Consider the following 23391-nt stretch of genomic DNA (forward strand, 5'->3'; position numbering starts at 1 on the left):
TATATGTGATTAGAGCAAGACAGGGAAGAGGAAAATGAAAGAAGAGAGGCACGGGTGAGTGCGGTAGAAGTGCATGACATTTAAAGAATTCTCTCCCTGTGAAACCCATCATCACTGTATGCAATGCATAGATTCCATAAAAAGCACTAGATCATAAAAAGCACTGAAACAGATCAAGGAAGTATCAAGAAACCACTGCCCCAGGAGTTCCTCATTGACTCTGCTGGAGTTAAATATTATCCTCTAGTTAACAACAACCTGAAGTGCACAAAGAATTACAGAATTTGCGGAGTAATAACCTGACTTCACTTCAACTTCATCCAGATTTTGCCCATCGTCACATTTGTAAGCTTGACTGTGAAGCCCACGGACTCTCAGCACCACTGGGAACAGTGGAGAACCAGGTGTGCAGGACGTGAGGGCCACCTTAGGACGTCACTGCTGCAGTCATTGGCAACCTGGCTGACACAGCAGCCCACACTACTGTGAGTCATCTGTCCCCATCTCTGAAGGTTTGTCTCGCTTTGCCCAAGTTTCCTGATGGCTTAGGCCAGGCCCAATGCCAGTGCTGGCTCCAGCTGCAGATAGGGAGAAGGACTTGGGCCCAAATCACTTTCCCAAGTGAGGAGGTCTCAGCATCTTCTGAGACATAAAAATAAAGGCTTCTCCACAAAAGGGATGGGCGTTCAGAGAGCTGGTGGCCAAATGCTCACTATAGTTCTGATTATAATCATCTCTCTAAAGTCCTTGGCATGTGTCAACCTTCAGGGACAAGAAAAAAAAAAGGTTATAACATATTTTATTTTCTTATTCTTTCTTTTTGGAGACAGGGTATCTCTACATAGACCTGGCTGCTGGTTGTCCTGGAATTCAGTATGGAGACCAGGCTAGCCTCGAACTCACAGAGATCTGCTTGTTTCTACCTCCCAGCCACCATGCCTGCCAGTGCTGTTTTCTTAAAATTACATTTTTAAATGTATTTATTTTGTACATGGAGTGGAGTGTGGTAAGTGTCATGGTGTGAGTGTGGAAGTCAGAGGTCACTGTATGGAAGTGTTTCCTCCTTCTGCCATATAGATTCTGGAGTCTGAACTCAGGTCATTAGATTTGGAACGGGCACATTTCCCCCACTGAGCCATTTCTCTGGCTACTCGCTGTCTTTTTGCTTTGAGGTAGTCTCATTATTTTGCTGAGGCTAGCCCTCAAGCAGATGGAACTGCAGGTGAATGCCACTGTACCTGGGCAGCAGAACTAAAGCTCAGTACTGTGGGTTGGATGGAGCATCTCAGCAGGAGGGTGTGTGCTTTGTATGCATGAGGTTTTGGGTTCATGTCCCAGCCCTTCTGAGGCTCTAAACCAAATTCAGTATTTTAAAATGTCATTAAAGGGAGAAATTAATTTAAAAAAATTCTAAAACCCTTTTACCAAATGGTATAACGAGGCTGTGAAATGGATGCCCTGAAAGGTAGAAAAAAGAAAAACTCCTGTGCCAGAAATCAGGACAGGGACAACTGAATATTTTTGTCAGACAGATAGATAGTTTCACAATGTAACCCGGGCTGGCCTGGAATTCACAATGTTGCTCCAGTCTGACTTTGAAATTGTTGTGATCCTCTTGCCTTCGTCTTCCTGGCTTGAGTCAACATGGCTGGCTTTTGAATTTTGGAAGATTAAGGAACACAAGAAAACATCACAGCTCCTTTGTTTGGGGTTGATGCAGGATTGTGAAGGGTTCCACGTGCCTGTCAGCAGTGAGTTTAGGTTATTTGGAAGATATCCAAAAGGGGGGGAACACACCAACAACAATGACAACAAAAAGCATATTCAATGGTATTGCTGTAGCATAACTGATTTTATTCGTGCCAGTGATGGCTGGATTAGGGGCCCGGGTAGTGGAGTTTTGAAGAGCAAATGAGAGATTTGGCTCTGCACAGAACTCACTCCAAGTGGGAACTGACAGCCAAGATCAAGGTGAAGCCAGTGGGGAGAGAATGACTAAAAGACAACACCAGGGGAAAGAAGATGCTGGCTGAGGGCAAGCTGGGTGACCAGACATGGGCTGAGGGATGGTGTAGGCTGCGACACGGGGCAGAGCTTCTTGCTGAAGGATTCAGCAGGGTTCTTGCCAAAACCTTATTTCACAAGGAAGTACACATTTGGGTGTAGGGAACATTTTAGCAAACAAGTTTGGTCAAGTGAAAAAAATTGTCCAAGGTACAAAGACACAGTAAATGGGGTGGTGTCATCAGATTTGGGAGGAGACGACTCTAGGAACGGAGGAGAGAATGGACTGGGATGAGTAGAAACAACTTCAGGAGTTTACATTAGGGAAGAGGATGGGGCATCCCAAGATGGAATGAAGTATCAATTTGGGGATAATTTATGATATGGAATGAACTGGATTGTGTGACTCGGAACGTGGAGGAAGAGAAGAGCCCTGGATGATGGAATCCTACAGCTTCTGGGCACAGGCACTGGTAATGCCAATCATGTCGAAAGATAATGAGTTTCTGCCTCACCTCTGCAGTTCCTCTGCCTGCGTTACTCTAGAGTTGGCAACAGAGAAACAAACCTTCACAAACCTATAAGTTTCTGTAAACACACACACACAAATCAAAACTCAAAAAATTTGCATATGATTGGGAGTGGAATGGAATTTCCATCTATGAGAAGGTATCAATAAACCTCAGGTTAAAAATTCTTGGGGTGTGAGCCAAGTGGGCTTAGTGGTAAAGGTTTTATCATCATCAAGTCTGGGGACCCGAGTTTGAGAGAGAAGCAACTTTCACACATTGTTTTCTCTTCTCTACTTGCTCATATATGCACAAAATAAATAAACGTCAAAATAAGAAATAAATAAAAAAAATTCCAGGGATAGCACCAAAACACCCAGGTTGGGGCTGTTTTATGGTTGGTAGAGGACTTGCCTAACAGGTACCAGGCCCTGGGTTTCATTCCCAGCACTGCATGTACCAGTGCCTATGATCTCAGCACTCTAGGAGACAGAGGGAGAAATTCAAGGTCCTCAGAATGATTGTTTACTAAGTAAATTAAAAAAGAACTAACTAAATTTAAAAAAGATCAAGCTCATCCTCAGCTACAAGCAAGTTCTAGGCCTGCCTGTGATATATGAGAGCCTGCCTAAAAAGGGGAGATGAGGAGGGTCAAAGCAAGCTGTAGAACTTAACACATGTAAATACAGAATCAGTTTGGGTCATAAAGACAGAGCTACTTCCACTATATTTGATAACAGCATATACAGTTTACCCTTCCATTCTATTTTATTTAATGTTAATACTAATGGCAGGTACTACTTATTTAACATTAAGATCTTTACCAATGAGCTATATCCCTGGCCCCATAGGCATTACTTAATGAGAAAGCTACTCTGCTTGACACTAGGAATCCAAAGTCTCCTGTGCCCTCAGAGTGTACAGGCAAGCTAGAGAATACACGCAAGTAGATATAGGTGGTAACAGTGCAGTATGTATTGTAAGAGATATTCGTACAGTGGATGCTAAGTGAAAGATGGGAAAAGAACTGAGTTATGTATGCCTCGGATTTACCACCAGGGGGTTTGGGGAAAATTCTTGGGGAGGACAAACAGGCTTTGTTCTGAAGGAATAATTAGGTTTAGCCTGGCTGTACTCCAGTGTAGTAAATAGCATAGAGAGTGTGTTTGGGGACACAAAAGCCCTTCAGAATGACTTGAATGTAAAGTACCAGAAACGGAGGCTGTTGGTAGCAATGAGATTGGGCAGCCAAGCATGGAGAGGACAATGATTCCTAGGACAGACACCCAGTGGCTCAGCTTGTGGACTTGAGCACAGTGGCCAACTGGTATCACACGACCAGTAAGAAGGCTTTTAAAAATAATGAATAAAAAGGCAAAAGAAGTAACCCAGTACTCTAGTCAGACAAGAGCAGCCAGGTCTGTGAAAGGTTAGGACCGAGGTAACAGCTCTCCTGGGGCTGGCCTAGCATGCTTCAGCCACAGCCTCACTCTCCAAGCACACGAGGGTCCAGGGAAGACATGTTGAGGGGTTTGGACCCTACACTAAGGGGGAGTGGAGAGCCATTCCCTGTTGGGCTTTAAATCTGCACTGGTGGTTATGGTTATGGAAGAACTGCAATGATGGTGGTCTGGAAAGAAGATAACGGTAGTAGGTAGAGGATGACCTGGGCAGAGAGATGGAGCTAGAAGCAAAGGATTTAACAGGCTAAAGTGGGTGGGGGACAAAGGGAGAAAAGGCTCACAGACACCATTAGTCACAAGGAACTGTAAACAAATGCCACCTACTGGCTTGCAAAATGATTTTTATGTTAAATTCAAAATTAGGTAAAGGCAGTGAATAAAATACACAGTGGTCTTCGTTTTTTCCTTTAAAGAGATTTAGTATTTTTATTTTATGTGTTTGGGTGCTGCTGGGCTTGCATGTATTTGTGTACCACATGCATGCAGTGCCTGTGAAGACCAGAAGAGGGCAGCAGATTCCCCCCTGGAAATGGAGTTACAGACCATTATTAGCCACCATGTCTCCTGACTACTGAGCCATCCCCAGTCCCATGCTCTTCATTTTAAAAAGCCGATTGTTTCTGTTTTCTTTTTTTATCATGCAAAGTATAAGAGACCCTGTGTGCTGCGATGTGTTTGGGTAGCAATCAGAGGTCTATGTTGAGGAACTGTCTTAGTCTGCTCTCTATTACTATGATAAAACATCAACCAAAAACAGCCTGGGGAGGAAAGCTGTTATTTGATCTTTCAGCTCACAGTCCATCATCAAGGGAGGACAGTGCAGTAACTCAAGGCAAGAACCTGAAGGCAGGGCTGATGCAGAGGTAACGGAGAATGCCTACTTTCTGGTTCATTCACCGTGGCTTGTTCAGTTTGCTTTCTTATATACCTGGAACTACCTGCCCAGGTCCTTCTGCTTCAATCACCAATCAAGAAAATGGCCAACAGGCTTGCCTACAGGCCAATCTGATGGGCGATTTTCTTAAGTGAAGTTCCCTCTCAGATGCCTCTAGCTTGCATGAAGTTGCCAAAAACACTAACCAACACAGACATCCCCAGCTTTTAGATTTTGTAATAGCATCTCTCTCATTGAATCTGGAGCTCCCCACTTTAGCTAGACTGGCTGGCCAGTGAACCTAGGTTCCTCTTCCCTCCATCTTCCTGTCTTATCCCAGCACCTGGCTTATAGAAAACGAGCTCTGCCCCTGGTTTTAGTTCATTCTACAATCTTTTATATATTTGAGATTTACCTCTTGGCAATCTGGAGCTAAATTCCTGTGATTGCTGTAAATTACTTCCTTTCGTGGTTTTTCTTCCTCTTTTTAACTTCTCTTTTACTCTTTTATGAATTTGAAACATTCCCACTGGAAGGTAGCTTTTCCCCTCCGTCCCTCCCTCCCTCCCTCCCTCCCTCCCTTCCATCCTCCAGAATATCTGGAATCACAAGGATGAGGCACCAGTCCCAGCTTGAACGTCTGAAGCTTGTCTTCTCTCAGAATCTTTCAGACAGCGCCCCTGTGGTCAGAGGACAGTTTGAGGAGTTAGTTCTCCCCTTCAACCATGTGGGCTCTGGAGCTGGGCTGCAAGTGTCTTTACTGGCTGAAACATCTGGCCAGCCCCTTATTTTGTTTTCTTAGTAGCTTCTTTTCCTTATAAAGGCGATGTTTGTTTTCAAATTTGCATAGGAATGTAATATTTAATTTAAAAAGATGACTCATGACCTTATAAAGACAGTAAAATTAAAGAATCAGGAAGATAAAGTGGGGTAGTGGGCTAAGTCCTATAAAACCAGCCCACAAGGATTATCACTATTTCGAGGCTAACTCAGGTTGCATGGCAAGTTCCTGGGCAGCCTGGTTACACACTGAGACTCTCTAGAGTCCAAATAAACAACAACAAAAGGGGCGGGGTGGAAACTCAGGGGCTCCAAGAAGTCAATGTGACATGGGCATGGTAGGCCAGCCAGGGAAGGGCAAACTTCCTTCTGTGGTCCAGTCCTCCAGGGGCCGAACAGGAAGTTGACGCAGGCATGTGGAGAGCTGCGTGGGGAGCACAGGCCTAGTAGGTGCCACCCAGAGTCCCGCAAGTGAGTGCGTCCCCGCTCACTCTCGACTTTCCTCCAGCTGACTCTGCGGTGCAGATGCACAGGACCCGCGATGGGAGACTGGAAACAACCTTTACTGCGACGAAGGGAACTTCGTGTGACCACCTGCGGCAAGCTTCTAGCAGGGATGCACCCAGAGCCTCTACGTTCCTTCCCGACCCTGCGGCCCCGCCCTTTCCAGGTCGCTCGCCATGAAGCCCCGCCCATTCCCTATACCACATTCCCGAGTCCTGAAGCTCCGCCCCTCTCAGCACAAGCCCTCCGAGGCCTCCCCTTCCCAGGTCTCCGGGCCGGGCGTGCAGGGACCCCGCTCTTCTCAGTTCACGCACCTCATCTCCCCACCACACGTCTTGAGGCCCCGCACCTCCGTTTCTTCATTCCTAAGACCCCGCGCGTTTCAAGTCCGCCCCGCCCTCCTCCCTTGGGCTCCGCCCCTCTCAGCCCTCGCTCCTCAGGGCCCCGTCCCCCAAACGGCCCCGCCTCTTGGCCATGAAGACCCGCCCTTTCCCTAATCGCCCCGCCCCTATCCCACTAAGTCACGCCCCCGCCCCCGCCTCCCGCCCCCTTGGGCGCTCCGTAGAAGTGACGTGGGCTGCGGGCTGGGCACTCAGCAAGGCTCCGGCCAGCGGGCGGAGACCGATCCGGGATCTGTCCCAGCAGGAAGCGAATCCCGGCGGCCGACGTCTCCGGTGCTCGCTCTCGGCCGCGGCGTCGCTCTCTCCCTTCGCGCCCGCAGCCCGGCATCCTCTCCGCGGCCCCGACCCCTCGCACCTGCCTCGCCGGGTGAGTGTGGGAGCTTGCTCTCCCGCCTGTCCCTGCCGCCTTGGCCTCTGCTCGGCCGAGCGCGGACGGGAGCGCTGGCTTCCCATTCCCGGGTCGCCGGGGCGCCTGTCATCTGACGCTGCTGCGTCCCCGGTCCCAGGAGTCCCACCCGACATTGCGAGGTGGTTTTATTTTCTCCTTTGGAAGCACACTGAAAATTCTACACAGACTAGTTTGTTGTCAGAAGTAGAGATCAAATGATGCCATTAATAATTTAGCAGTGTCGAAGACCTTGGTTGAGTTCTGCAGGGCTGGAACTTTAGTCCTTGAGCGGTCTAGTATCTTGAGTGTGAGTTTTATGGATGGGTTGCTGAAAAATTAACTTCGTTAGTTAATTCCAAAACGCCTTAAACTAATTTAAACACGCTAGCTCTGGATTGTATTTTTAAATAAGAAATAATTTGATAAAGCCATTCTAACATTATCTATGTCAGGAATATTTACACAGAGTTACATTTATCTGGCAAAAAATATGTAGGGCAGGGCTATTTAAATCCTAATGTGGAGATAGTGTTGGGGCGCTTTCCAAACGCTGTTCTGAGTTCACATGTGCTGAATAAAAGCTTCGTTTGCTCGTATGGTACAGTTGTAGGATGTTTGAATATTGTCCCCTTAAGACTTTCAACAGTCCTTGAGGTTCAGCCGTAACTATCTGCACACCATAAAATGTGAGTTTTAATGGTCGTGGTTCAAAGGTTGGCCTCTGAACACAGCGTTTCTGTACAAATTAACTCAACTTCAAGATGTCTTTGGCTTGTGGTTTCCTAACTGGGAAATGTTTAGTGAAAAAAAGTTACCTTAGTGTCCTCTAGCATTAATTTTAGAAATAGTCACCAATGTTACAAGGGAACCAGAGGAAGAGCCAGAAACAATGCAGCTCTTCAGAATAGCTCATTGACTTTTAAATGGCCGCTCATTTTCGGTGTTTTCCGTTGCAGGAGTAAACATGCACAGTGGTAAACAGAAGTCATTTTAGTCTGATGCTCATCTGCCCATAGTGTTTTCATTTTGTGTATGGGATCTGTTACCTGTTTTTTTCTTCTTTTCCAGTTATGTAAAGTTACTTGTAAATGACAGGGACCTAATACTACCATTAAGCAAAGACTATTGTGATGAAATGTATAGTTAAAAAGCTATGCAATATAGAATATACATATGCTCTTTATCACCTAGACAAATGAGCAAGAAAAGTGAACAACTATGGTATTTAATGGAAACTACAACAACATATTAAAAACAAAGATGGTAAACTATAGTCCATAGGAGCTTATCTGAAAGGGATTTTCCCCTGTTTATGTGATCAAGTTTTAAAATAACAGTGGCCAGGAAATCTGAGAGAGGCCAAAGGCTCTTCTCTCATCCTGTTGTGGCTTTGCCTGGAGTCTGTGATGGATCGTTTATTGTTTAGACAACTGGTCTGTATCTGGGTTCTGAAAAGCAGCTGCCTTTAAACAGTTTTAAAGATTTCTATCAAGCAAGGTCTGAATAAATATATAAGCACTTAACATTAAAAAAATCCACTAGTTTTTAACTTTCTCTTGGTACTTAAAGCTTCACTTAGCGTACATAAAATGCCAGTTTTAAAAAGTCAGGTTTAGGAGTATAATTCAGTGGGTAGAACCCTTGCCTAGTATATGTGAGGCCCTGGGTACTAAATTTTTTATTTTTCTGTAAAAATGTTTTAATAAAACATCTTATTTAAACATAAAGGATTGATACAAGCATTGCAATTTGAGGAAGTCTCACACAGTATAATGGAGATTCCCAGAAAGAGATATTTTGTATCAGTTTCTGAACTGGCAATTGAATATCGGTGTGACACACACAGGCAGAAGGTTTGCTTTACAAAATCATTTTCCGGGTTGATGGTCTTGTTCTTTTATAGAGGAGAAAACAGAGGCTCAGGGAAGGAAATGCTTGCATGTGGCATTGGAGGGGACAAAGTCCGGACTCTGTATATACTTGGTAGTCTTCTGACAGTGAAGTCCCCCGCCCTGATTGGCCAGAAGTTGCCTTGGATTTCTGTTCACTTGGTGAACCAGTGAGAGACCTTTGTAGAGCTGGTCTGGGGATTTGAAGATGATGAGGGTCCATGCATGGAGTCTGGAACAAATTGAAAATTCTGTGTCTTCTTTCTCAAGCCGTGAGCAGTGACCTGGTGCTATGGCATCATTTCTGGGGTAGTTCCAGCATGTATTAAGTATTATGTGCTTTTCATCTTGATAGGCTTATAAGAATTAACACTGCAATCTAATCCCGGATTGATTTCAGTATAGCTGAGCAGTATATGATGTTTCTGTTTGGGATAGAACGTCAGTGTTTTTGCTTCATGTGAGCTAGATTGTTGCTCCAAAATACAGCAGCTGTCTCTTAAATATTATTCAGTTAACTCTAATCTTAGGGGGGAAACAGGATTAAGATATCCAGGCCTGTGAGTTGGCTTAGCAGGTAAAAGCACTTGTCTGCATCCCTGGTGCCAAGTTTGAGCTCATGAGAAACAACTCCTGTGAATTGCCCTCTGACTTTCATACATACGCCATGTTACATAGCCATAAACAAATGATTGTAATTTAAGAGATAAAAAAATAAAGATTAAGACATCCTCCTATCTCCACCTCCTGAGTTTTGGGATATATATAGGCTTGCAGCTCAGACCCTATGCTTTTGGTGCTGGCATCAAACCTACCTCCATGCTAGGCAGGCAGTTCATCAGGGAAACTACATCTTTAGTTCAGGACAAATTTTATCTATCTATCTGTCTGTCTGTCTGTCTGTATATCTGTCTTCTATCTATCTGTCTATCTGTCTATCATCTGTCTGTCTGTCCGTCCGTCCATCCGTCCGTCCGTCTGTCTGTTGTTCTGTGTATATAATTTGTGTGTACACACGTGGAATACCTATGGAAGCCAGGGACAGTATTTTGGAGTTAGTTTCGGTCAAACTAAGATCATCATGTTTGTATCCCAAGTGTTTTTTATCTGCTGAGTCATCTTGCTACGCCCCCCCCCCCCTTTTGAGGTAGGATCTTACTAGTAGGTACTAGTCTACTAGGTAGGTACTAGTCTCACTATGTAGCCCTGACTGGTCTGGAACTCACTGTATCGACCTCTAATCCACAGGGACACATTTATCTCTGCCTCCTGAGTGCTGGAATTAAAGGTGTATACCATCACACTTATTCAGTGGTTTTTGATGAAGATGATTCATGGCTTTTTAAAGAAAATTATTTATTATTTGTTATTTGTGTGTGTGTGTGTGTGTGTGTGTGTGTGTGTAAGCATAAATATGGATGCATGTAGAGACCAGAAGAGGGTATCACACTGCATGGGCCTGGAGCTAGAGGTGATTGTGAGCTATCCGTCTTGGGTTCTAGGAACTAAACTTGAGTCCTCTGGAAGAACAGCAAGGGCTTTTATCCTCTGACCCATCTCTCAAGCTCCTCAAACCTACCTTCCTCCCTTCCTCCCTCCCTCCCTCCCTTCCTCCCTCCCTCCCTTCCTCCCTTCCTCCCTTCCTCCCTCCCTCCCTTCTTCCCTCCCTCCCTTCCTCCCTCCCTCCCTCCCTCCCTGCTTCCCTCCTTTCCATTTCCTTTTCCTTTTCCTTTCCTTTCCCTCAAGCTTCAAGAGTATCCCTTGAGCTGTAATACACCTAAAAGGATGAAATGGCAAGAGTTTTTTGGATAGATGTATAGGGAAACAGGGACAGCTGAACTGGGGCCACATGTATAGCGGGTTTTCTTATTGGAACTCTTAGAAATTTGCATCCGAGGATACTAATATTCTAATGTAAATGAAAAATCATCCAATGGTTTAAATATGAATCATTAATGTTTGATTGGTAAAATGCTTTTCTTTTCTTTTGGGAGGAGGTGAGGGTACAGATAATTAAGAACTAACCAGAGTTACATAAGTTAGTTTTTAAATAACTTAATATAAAATAGCATATTATTGAGACATTAGATAATGTTTAGAGGTACCAGGAACTTTTGTATTTATAACAGTATGCTTTTATTTGATAGATTTTAGTGGGCAGGTAAAAGTATAAATATTAGTATAGCAATAACATGAAGATTTGAGAAATCACCACAAATCCACCAAAATTTTCTCTGTGAGTACTGAAGCCTAGGAAATAAACCCAGCGCACACTTCTGGCATCTTTAGAAACCTTGTTGGTGTTAAATAGAGAGGAGATAATTGGCTGTGCAGAAAGCATGCGTCAGGTGAAACCAAAACACCAAAGCACATTCCTTCAGCGTATATTCACATAGGGCGAATACTAATATTCACGCTGACTAATATACACCAGGGAAGCTCCCAGCACAGACACAGGCATCTTTTGTGTCTGTCTGTTACGTCACTTGTTATTGTATTTGAAAGTAACCAGGGGTTGGAGAGATGGTTCATCGGTTAAGGGCACTTGTTCTTCCAGAGGATCAGAATTCGGTCCCCAACATCCTTGCTGGGTGGCTCACAATCACCTACAAATCCAACTCCAGGGCATTTTGTGTGCCCTCTTCTAACCTCTGCAGACACCCACACATAGGTAGCCTATACTTACACAGATACATACAAATAAATAAAACTATTTATTTTTTATTCTAAAGAAAGTAATCAGCAGATTAACCTTTACAAGGTGAGCTCTTTGTGTGGCAGAGTTTTGGTGATGATGGATCTTTGGATCTGGGAAATATCAAGATTGGCAGATGTCTAGGGAAATACATTGAAATCATACATTTAAAATCTACAAAGAGACCTAGTGGCAGGGCCTGTAGTTCAGGTATATGGGAGACTAATGAGGCAGGAAATTGAACTAATGATTTTACAGCCAATCCAGGCACTATGACATGATCCCATCTCAACAACAACAACAACAAAGCCTAGCATGTATGGAGTCCTGGACCCGATTTCTAGCACTGTGTGACACTGGATGTACTGGTACTTCTCTGTAACCCCAGCACTCAGGAGGCAGAGGCAGGAGGACCCTTGGGAGTTTGAGGCCGACCTTGACCCCCACCCCGGTTAAAATCTGAAGGTATTAATGTCAAAAGGAATACCTTCTTTGTGTGACTATCATATGCTCTCTCCCTCCCTCCACACATATGGAAATAATTTCAAATGCAGTTTTCTCTTAAAACAACTTGATAAAACAGGCATAGCAAATTTATTCTTGTTTTGCAGGTATGAAAATTAAGATTCAAAACCTTAAAGATGGACCATCTCTGTCTTCCCAAGGTGGTAGGCTCCCCCGCAGTGTATCTCTACTCCCTAGTGTTACGATTAATCTGTTAGCAAGTAACTTCCTTCAGGTTGTGATTTTAATCCAGACACTTCGAATTCTGAAAAATCAAAATCAAGGACACGAAATTTTTTCACTCCTTTTTTTTTTTTTTGAGAGAGAGAGAGTCTTGCCATGTAAACAGGCTGGTCTCTAATTATCTAATTTGCCAATCTCCTGCCACAGTCTCCTTTGGCACCACTAGGCTTTGTGGTTGCAGGCTCTATTGTGTGTGTTTTACTCCCCGCCCCCCCCCCCCCACCATGTATGTTTTGTCTTTTTGTTTTGTTTTTGAGAGACAGGGTTTCTCTGTGTAACCCTGGATGTCCTGGAAATTGCTCTATAGACCAGGCTGGCCTTGAACTCAGAGATCAACCTGCTTCTGCCTCCCAAGTGCTGGGATTAAAGGCGAGCGCCACCACCGCCTGTCTCTTTTGTGTGTTTTTCATGGCAAGTAGATGAACACAAAACTTAAATACTTGTGCTGTAGCTACAGACAAGTTGGTAATGAAATTTCTAGCTAGAGACTTTTTCAGGGAAATAAACAACTGGTTAGACATAAAGAAGAAAAATGCTCCACAGAAATTTTGAAAATACCTTTTATTACTTACTGTGTTGGTATTGTTCTAACGGTAATCATTCTTTTGGTAAGGAATCTTTGGAGACTGTGTCTGTGTGGGATGGTTCCGATATGCCTTCATTCATTTAACAAATGTTTGCAGGGAGAACCAATTCACAAGTTCAGGGCACTCGCTGGCTGCTTTTTCAGAGGACCGAAGTTCAGTTCCCAGCACCCGCATTGGTCAGCTCCTTAAGTCCCTGCAAGTCCAGTTCCAGGAGATCCAGTGCTGTGTTTGGCCTCAGGGCACCTGCACACAAATGACCAACACCCCCTCTCTTACACACACACACACAAACACACACACACACACACACACACACACACACACACCCCTTAAACATTTGTGTGTTTACTAGCGACCAGGAAGTGCTCTCAGCCCTGGGGATGCGATGACTATACTGAGGCCAAGTCCTTGTGCTGAGTGACATTTCATTGTTGTTTTGAATTAAGTTAATTATAGACTTTTCATTCCAGTATGTAATCAACAGGGCAGACTCTACAGTTGGGAAATAGACATTGTCAAGGCAGTGTAATTTGAGGGCTACTGAAAGACTTATTTGCCCTAAAATATTCTCCTCCTGGAGACGCCCAGTGCGCCGGGTTATAGCAGTTTTATCTCTCTGCACATAAATACCAGGATGTTTCATTGCTCATCACAGTGTCAGGACACAGGGCCCGTGTGTTGGTAGAAGAGGAGCTGGTGTAATTTAAATTGTAGCTCTTGCTTATTGGGCTTTAACTATGTGCCAGGTACTATGCCACAAGAGTAACTGAGTCATATTGGTTAGTTACAGTGTCACCATTGGGGCTTGGCACCGTGACTCGTTTTACATATTGGGAAACTCAGACAGGACACAGAATTTGCTCAAGCTCACAGCCGACATTCAGATCCCCTCAGCGTGTATGTAGTAGGTACTTACGTGGACGGAGTGCTTAAACATAACACTGGCTTCTGTTCTGTGTGCGGCAGAAGGTGGAAAGGAAAAGTCTTGGAGAAGTGGATGAGAGTGGAGAGAGGAGGAAGTGGAGGAAGGTAGGCGGGCATTCCTTGATAACTGCTTGCCCCTTAGGTAGGTTTATGCCTTCCTGTGGAAGCTCTGGGGCCTTTAAACATGAATGTTTATGGGTCTCCTTCACTGGTAAGAGGCCGTAGGCACACCCAAGAGTTTTTTTAATTAATTAACTAATTTATTTATTTTCTAATCATTAACTCCGTCAAATTAATTTATTTGGGTTTCAGTTTTCTCATTGTAAAATGGAGGCCATGCTGCTTACCTGGAGTGCCTGTTTATTTATTTTTTTGTTTTACTTTTTAATTTTTTTTTTGTTTTTACATCACACCAAAATTTCCACTTACACCCCTCTTTCCAGTTCCTCCCCCCACCCTCCCTCTTATCCCCCCACTCCCATCCACTCCCTCCTCCACTGTTTCTCCTCAGATACTGGAAGGCCTACCATGGATATCAGCCAGCCAAGGTATATCAAGTTGCACTGAGACGAGGCTCCTCCTCCTTCTCGTCTTCTTAAGATTTTAATTGACTTTACCTCTGATTCTTCAATTGCCATCAGTCCAGATGCAGAATGTTTCAGAATGTCCCCACCTTGATCATCATCTTGCCTTCCTTTGGTCATGTGTAATGGGGGACTTTTCATCCAAAAGAGTAAGAAAAGAATGTGCTAGAGAGTTGCGTAGAATCCTGAAGGTGGCTACTGTTCATTTTGAAATTTAGCTGTGCAACAGAATTACCATGGGAGCTGGTAAAAACACAAAGAAGGTGAGGGCAGGGCCCAGTGTCAGCTTTTAATAAGCTTGCCTTTGATTTACAGGCATCCCAACATTTGAGAAGTGCTGGCTTACAGCTTTTCTTCTCCCTCTTCTTAGGAAGGGCTTCAACAATGAAAGCAAGTGGTTTGGATTATGCCGGAGATGTGAGGAAGAAGGAAGTGAAATTTCCCCTACCAGAATCCTTTCGCTGATTTTCTTTTTTAAATCTTACTTGAAGCTTCCGGCGTTTATATTGAACCAGAATAATACAGTGTTAATTTTCATAGCTAAATTACATTATAATGACTTTTTAGCTTTAACTGTTTTTTTTTTTGTTTAGAAGCAAATTAATATGTCACTTTCAAAATGTCATAAAAATAGCAGGAATAAATATATGCTTGTATAGGTCATAAGGAAAAAGTTTTAAAAAGGTTTAATTAGATTTCTTTAGCATAAACTGCTGAAGAAGCAGAGTCAGTGGTGCTAGTCATACCAGGCAAAATAGCAATAGGAAAGAGGACTCTGCTTGATGATGCAAATGACAGCGGTGTTTGCAGCAGTTAGGGAACAAACAAGGGTAGCTAAGCATTGAGGGACTAGCAGAGAAGGCGGCCTTCTCTGGAGATCACCAGAGCTGAGAGCTGGCACTGTGGAGGAGGGCCAGTGGGAGCTGTGACTTTGAGGCAGAGCTAGAGGAAGGGAGGTCCCCTCACTTCTGCCTTGGGCCTTGGCCAGTGACTTCCATTGGCAGAACCCAGCTGGGGAGCTAAGCGACTCTCTGCAGGCTGATCCTCCCCACAGCGGCAGAGCAGCTGCACAGCTGTGGGAGGGCAGATGGGGAAGAGCCGGGAGATTAATTAGAACCCTTGGGAATTGGAAGCATTCTCTTGGTGAACTTTAAATAACTTGTTAGCATTGTGATAAATCTGTAAAATGCTTGGGATTATTTGTATATGGCATAATGAAGATGTCTTCAGTTTCTCATTTAACTAAGCATCTATCTGTCTATCATTTCTCTCTCTCTACCTAGCTATCTACACAGATTATATTTCCCAGTGAGAAATATAATCTATGTCTGTTAAAGAATTTTCATTACTATATCATTTTTCATCATTTGGTATTCTTGGTTTAGTTGAATAAACTGAATAAACTGTATGGGTTTCAGTAAAAAAATACTTAAATAACTAAACAAATTATTTGCAAAGTCATTACACTCTGATGCTTGTATTTCTTACTTACCAGGCCAGTGTTTGTTTGTTTGATGCTGTGGGACAATGGTCTTCACTCTGTCACTTGTATTTTAAATAAATGCTGATTGGCCAGTAGCCAGGCAGGAAGTATGGGCGGAACAACCAGGCAGGAAATAGAGGTGGGGAGACGAGAATTCTGAGAAGAGGAAAGATTCAGTCTGTAGCTGTCATCCAGACACAGAGCAAGCAAGGTGTGATTGCCTTGTGGAAAAAGGTACCAAGCCACATGGCTAAGAGACAAGAATTATGGGCTAATATAAGGTATAAGAGTTAATAAGAAGCCTGAGTTGCTAGGCCAACCAGTTTATAATTAATGTAGACCTCTGTGTGTTACTTTGGGACTAAACAGCTGTGGACCTGGTGGGACAAAACCTCTGACAGCAGTTTGAGTCAGGGTTTCACTGTGTCATGAGGCCTGTCCTGGAACTTCTGGAGTTTCTCCCTGCCTGTGGAGATCACAGCTGTGAGTTGGCTTCACCTGGACTTTTCTGGTAGCAAAACACTTGATGTAGTAATAGCTACTAGAAGTAAAGCAAGGAAAAGTTATCCCTCCTGCTCACACCAGCTTCACCCGTGATCTATTCTTTGTGTGTCCTGGAGATTGAACCCAGGCACTTGCTAAGGGCAACTGTTACCCCTAGCCAGTCTTAATCCTAAAAAAGTCTGTTACTTTGGATATGTTGACTAGAGGTACTAAAGAAAGTTTGTCTACTTAAAGAGATAGTACAAGGGCTCTTAGGATACAAGCAATATTTTCCTCCAAAATAATAGATAATTCACATTTCCTTTCTTCTCTCAAGGGGTCCACTGACAGAGAAGCTCTGTCCAATAGCTTTCTCAAAACTGTATTAGATACTTTTCATAAGGCTGTGACAGAATGCCAGACAGAAGCAACCTAAGGGAAGGGTTTATTTTGGCTCACAGTTTGAGAGGAGACATTCTACTGTAGGGAAGCTGTGGTGCTGGGAGCATGAGGCAGTTGGCCACATTGCTTCTGCAGTCAGGAGTAGAGGGATGAGTGTTGGTGCTCAGGTGGCTTCCTCCGTTTACCCTTTAAATTCTGTCATAGGCCCTTGTCCATGCAGTCATGCTGCCCTCCCTATTCGTGGTGGGTTTTCCTCCTCTGTGAAACCTTTTAGAAATGTTCTCACAGACACCCTCAGCAGTGTGTCTGTCTGTGAGAGGTGATTATAAAGGAAGTAATAAATAAAAAATTATTTTGCTTCACTTTTATGTGTATGTGTATGGGTGTTTTGTCTACATGTGTTTCTGTACACCACATTCATGGTGTGCACTTGGATCCAGAAGAGCGCATCATATCCCCTTGGACTCAATTTACAGATGGATGTAAGCCACCATGTGGGTGCTGTGAATTGCACCCTGGTTCTCTGGAAGAGCAGCCACTGAGCTGTCTGACCAGCTCCCAATCCAGTCATTGTTGAATGAAGATTAGCCATCATAGCCAGATTGCCTAGTATTGAGAAAATCTGGCTACAAGACATTTTGCATACAGATAAAGGCTACTGTTGATTGAGGTTTTTAAAAATACTTTTCCCAGCTTTTCTCTTTTTTTAAATCTCTTTTTCTATGGTCTTTGTGATCAAAAGGAGAAAAAGGTTTGGGATCAGCTCATTACTGGAATATTCAGGTGTTTTCTCTGAATGTGGTTTTCTTTTTTCATTTTAATGAGGCAATGTCAAGTGTTTGTAACAACCCCTAAAAGTCTGCTTTATTTTTAAAAAATTGCTGTTACACTTATTTTGTTTGTGTGTGGAGGAGTGTATATAAATATATCTGTGTGTTTGTATCAGAGGGCAATTTGTGGGTGGGACCCAGGGATCAAACTCAGGTTGTCAGTCTCAGCAGCGGGCACATTCACTCGTAGTAAGTTTATTTCAATTAGAATTTGATATTCCATTTTGTAATAGATTCTAATTTCCCCCTCCTTTTCTATCATCCTTCACTACATTCCTTTCTTTTTTTCTCTTTTTTTCCTTCTCTTTCAGTCAGGAAGGACACATAGATTAGGAATTTAGAAATAAGCTGTTTATTTGGCAATTTTAATGAGCTGTTAAAAATAGAGACCATTCAGTGCTGGCTTGCATGATGTTGCATGGGAATGCAGACCACTCTTTACTAAAGGCGTGTTTCTGGATCTGGTCCATGATGCATGGACTCTGATCCTTCGGGATCTTTAGATCCTGGCTCCTTGGCATGCCATATTGAAATGGATTACTATGTACTTTTGAAACAGAAGAACACAGGAGAGTTATTGCTTACCCGAATGAAAGACTTTTAGGCTTCTGGGTCAGCTTCAGGACTTATGGGCAGCACAATTACACACTGCAGAGTGGACCTCACCGTGCTTGCATTTATTTTTGCGCTGAGAGCTGAGGCCTGAATAATTTGCTGAGGGACAGGAGAAGTGAAGCATAGAGCTACGCATGACTTCAGCCCATCTGGCTCCAGCATCTTTGTCTAATTACAATCTTAAGTTCTCCTTTCTTTGTGTTTTTTTTAAAGACACGGAACTTTGAAAAATCTAAGTTTTTTTATTTTATTTTATTTTTTAGAGAGTGTCTCACTGTGCAAATCTTGCTGGCCTAGAACTTAATATTTATCAGCTTGGTCTCAAACCCATAGAGATTCTCCTGTTTCTGAATATTGGAATTAAAGACGTTTACCCCTCGCCCCCAGGGCTAATCTGTTCTTTACACATACCTAATAAGGGATGATTAGATTGATTTCTGTGGCTGCTGCTCACTTTCAAGACCTCTCCTAAGTATCCATGTTCCTGCTGCCTAAGTATCCATGTTCCTGCTGAATCTGGACTTCCCCTCAGGTTTCCATTGCCTCCCAGCTCCAGCCTCCACTGCCAGCTGGTGAGACGGGAGAACTGGACACACAGAAACGGAGCCCTTCCTCCCAAGTATCGGTTTTAATATGTACTTGGTGTATCTCCTTTAAACAGTTGTTTTCTTGTTTCTTGTGTGTAAAGGAAATGAATTGATTTGTAATATTTGCTACTCTGGGAGGAGTCTCATTTATTCCAGGACTCTGGGGCTGACAAGATGGCTCTACAAAGTGGGTAACTGTGTTTGCTGTGTAAGCCTGGTGACCCGAGTCCCATCTCTGGAACCCATGTGAAGATGGAAGGAGAGGACCCACTCACCAAGTGCACTCTAGCTTGCACCTGGCACCTGTACCCACCTCCCCCAAAGGATACATTTTAAAAAGGGACTCAGTAGGGATTTATTTTGTAAGGGGAAGAATCTTTTTGAAAACAAATCATTATTTTCTAGACTATACTAATAAAATACATACTTACACCTTATTTTTGTATAACCACACTTCTAGCTATATGTGCATTTGGTTTAAATGTGCCAAAATGAAATTTGGTCTCATTTTGCTTTTCATATTTTTCTTGAAGAATGGCTGGATGATACTATACACTGAAGCGCACGTCAGTGGGCTTCCCTATGGGAAGAAGCCTTCTTTTGAGCGGTAGTGTGAGCTTCAGCATAGGGCACAGTAGTAAGTTATTTTCTTGTTGTGAAATTCCTGAGTTTCAGGCCTACAAGATGGCTCAGGAGATAAAAGAAAGCCTGACAACCCGGATTCCATTTGAAAAATTGGGTCCCAACAGTTGTCCTCTGACCTTCATATGTTTGAGGACACACACACACACACACACACACACACACACACACACACATAGAGGTTAAATAGAATAGGTGGGGCATCATGGTGCTCACCTTTAATCTCAGGAAGCAGAGGCAGGTGGATCTCTGGGAGATCAAGGCCAGCATCATCTATATAGTGAACTCTAGAACAGCCAGAGCTACATACCAGAGACACTGTGTCTAAACAGCAGCAACAGCAGCAGTAGTAATAATAACACCAAAGCAAAAATAATAGGTAAAACAAAGTGTTTTTTAAAAAAATTCATAAGGTGTAGAGTTCTGCTTTTTCTAAAGCCACTGTTTCCCATGTCTGAAATAAATTTTCTGATAACTGGATAAGTGTTGGAAGATAATTTATTTGAAGTTATCAAGTTGAAAAGCAAATAAACTGTTGTCTGGAACACTCTCAGATAGCTGTTGGTAGAATATTCTCTGTACCTAATATCTTGCTAATGAGGCCTTGATCCCAGATTCATTGCAGTCTGTATTCTTCCCTGAACACTTCACAATGCCTACTCTGTAAGTTGTTAATTAATAGATCCTGTAGCCCCATTGAGACGATTTTTCTTTTTGGAGTTCTTTGGTTGTTCAGCAGACTCCCTGCTCCTGCCCTCTTGCTGGCCTCTGACTTTGCCTGTTTGTTTCTCCTTCCCAGCCCATTGCTTCTCGTCCTCTTAGCAGTCAGCACTTGGCATTTTGTTCTCTCACCCTCTTCTTATGGTCGTCATATTAGCCTCATTGTTCAAACTCTCATATTTATGTAGAATTCTTAAGAATTTATTTTGGTATCATCTTGGCAGTATTTTCAGTGATGCGTTTTAAAACCTGACCTGTTCTTTTCAGAGTACTCATTTGCTTCTTACATGGCACCACTCCAGCCCCAGAGCTTCTGTTCAGAATTCACATTTACCCCACCCTTCCCATCATCAGTTGGTAGACTTCATGGTTGCCCAGCACTGTTCTGCTTCTGGGAGATTCACCTTGTAGCCTGATTTTTTTGGGGGGCTGCCAGCTCACAAATAACATGGAGACTTATTATTAATTATAAAAGGACGGCCATAGCTTAGCCTTGTTACTAACTAGCTCTTACAACTTATTAACGCATTTCTATTAATCTATGTGTTGTCACGTAGCTCATGGCTTTACCTGTCCTCCAGCATGTCTTGCTCCCTCTGCATCTCCTGGGTGACTCCACCTTCTTCTTCCCAGCATTCTCTCTGCACTGAAAATCCCATATAGCTATTGGTCATTTAGCTTTTTATTAAACCAATCACAGTGACATGTCTTCACACAATGTAAAGGAATATTCCACAACACCCCTATTGGCTCCTTCTCACAGATTGGCTTTATCCTTTGAGGGTTCTATATCTTTTTTTTTTTTTTTTTTGGTTTTTTTTTGAGACAGGGTTTCTCTGCAGCTTTTTTAGAGCCTGTCCTGGAACTAGCTCTTGTAGACCAGGCTGGCCTCGAACTCACAAAGATCCACCTGCCTCTGCTTCCCGAGTGCTGGGATTAAAGGCGTGCGCCACCACCGCCCGGCTTCTATATCTAACTGGAACTGATGATGTCAGTCCCCTCCCCAGTAAGAGTCCCCAGTGGCTGCTCATTAACCGTCTTCACAATCCAGACTCTCATTGGAGGAGCTGGGTGTTGTCATGACTGATCTTGGGTGTCCGTTCCACACATCTGGAAAGAAGGAACTTTAGCTGATTAGTTGCCCACAGCAGATTGGCTTTGGTCATCTTGTTTGTTAATAGATGTAGGATGGCCCAGCCCAGTGGGGGAAAGACCATCCCTGGACATGTGATAGAATCTATAAGAAGGCAGCTGGAGGTGAGCCTGGGAGCAGACCAGTAAGCAGAGTTCCTCCGTGGTTTCTAGCTCTGCGCAGGGTCTGCCCTGGGGATGATGGTCTGTGACCTGTCTTCCTCAAGTTGTTTATTCCAGCAACAGAAAGCAACATAGAACAGATTTCAATCCCTCTTTGTTTCTCCGTGACCCTTGATCTATTGTTCCACCAGAACATGCCTCACACCCCTGCCTGCGTTTGGCCTAGCCTCATGGACCTGTTCCCCAGACATGTTGTCTTCCTATTCTTGATCAAACTGACCCTTTGTTTGGAATGAGTCAGTCTTATGCATCTTTTAGGACTTGCTTCAATTACTTCTTTCAAAGTCGCCTTTTGGGTTAATTCAGTGGTAATGTGCCTGCCTAGCGTATACGAGACCATGGCCTAAATACCCAGTATTGAAACCAGGTAGAGCTGGTAGGACACACCTTTAATCCCAGCATTTGGGAGGCAGAGGCAGGTGCATCTCTGTGAGTATGAGGGCAGCCTGGGCTACAACGCCAGTTCCAGGACAGCCAGAGCTGTTACACAGAGAAACCTTGTCTGGACAAACCAAAATAAAAATGAAAAAATGAAGAAAAGAAGAAACTCCTCATTACTGAGAAAAATCCCCCAATATCTTTTGAAAGCTTACGTTTATGTTATAACTATATTATTGCATCAATATCAATTATGTAACATGTATCTCCAATCACTCCCTCACTTACTAGAGATTGTGACTAGAAGGTGTGAGCCACCTAGGTCTCAGGAGTCTTTTCCACTCCTTACAAATTATTGAGGACACCACAAAGCTTGTAGACTGTCTAGTATTTACTGCATAAAAAGTTAAAACTTAGAAAATTTTAAATTATTTAATTTGCTAAAATATTAGTAATAGAGTATATTGATGGAAATAACATTTTAGGAAACATGACTTCTAGGAAATGGAGGCGATGTCTTCCACCTTGGCGAGTCTCTCCGTCAGTTTAAGAGAGGCTGCTCAGGCTCTCAGTCGGCTGCGGCGCGCTGCTTCTGCTAATGCACTTGATGTAAAGGAAATGCAGCCTTACACATGCACATTGCTGGGGAGGGAAGGTTTTCACTTCTTTGGAGAGCGGCTTTCTTTTTGCTCCTTCACCAAAATCTACCCAGTGCTAGCTCCGTCCGTTCCGACAGAGACTCCCGGAAGCAGCAGTGACCTCTCTGTGCTCGCCACGGTGCTGCCCACTGGTCTGTTGTGCACTTGGAATGCTCTTTTCCCCAGGGTTAATTGCATTGTGGATGAGCATCTGGGAACACATGTTGTACTGCGGCATGTAGATTTTTCTCAATTGGGTTGTATGAAAAACTGCTGTTCACTGCCTGGAATGCTTGAATTTGTCACTGCCAGTAAACAGTCAGCTGTTTTTCCTAAAGTGACAGGCTTTACTTGGGACAAAGAGCAGGGCAGTGAAAGAATTCTAAGTTTGCCAGGTATCAAGGTATTTTTTATTTATTTATTTTCCTAGTTAGAATGGTGTTTCTTGGTATAAAGGGCAGTTCCCGACGACTCCAAACATCCGCACAAATCCTTTCTTCAAAGCAGATGTGTCTCTGAGTGCTCCTACTCCATCCTACGGAATAGCAAGCACAGGTCGGGATGTGACGACAGTCTTCACTGCTTCCCAGGGTCATTCTTAGACTGCACGGTGCTGACCACTATCACAGTTTTACCACCCGAGCTGCTACGTCATTAGTTCAGAAGAAACCCCAGGGAATGAAGACAGTTTGACTTTGCTGACTCTGAGGCAGTTATCCACTGAGTCAGTGGCGGCTGTGTCCAGGTATCGTGAAGACTAGCTGTGTAGCCCACAACAGTGGGCTATGACCCCTTGCCTCAGAATTCACTTCCTTTCTTCCCAAAGCATTGAAACAGAAGGCTCACAGTGGCTTGAAGATGGCCGGTGGACCCGTGGGAACTCACGATTCATTTGTTTCTGTCAGAATATGTAGTTAAAATACTTTGAGGCAAAATAACCATCGTGGTGG

General features: G+C 43.6%; 1 protein-coding gene across 5 annotated transcripts in view; it reads left to right on the forward strand.

Annotated features, from left to right (window-relative positions):
- Positions 1–6716: 6716 nt before the first annotated feature.
- The window catches only part of Myo6 (myosin VI), a 135927-nt gene continuing 119252 nt past the window's right edge, over positions 6717–23391 (forward strand). For all 5 annotated transcript variants that reach the window (XM_038321204.2, XM_042054632.1, XM_042054633.1 and 2 more), the window contains exon 1: positions 6717–6902. The gene's annotated coding sequence lies outside the window, so the exon portion shown is untranslated. The remainder of the gene's footprint in view (positions 6903–23391) is intronic.

Source organism: Arvicola amphibius, chromosome 3, assembly GCF_903992535.2.
Source record: "Arvicola amphibius chromosome 3, mArvAmp1.2, whole genome shotgun sequence".
Classification (NCBI taxonomy): Eukaryota; Metazoa; Chordata; class Mammalia; order Rodentia; family Cricetidae; genus Arvicola; species Arvicola amphibius.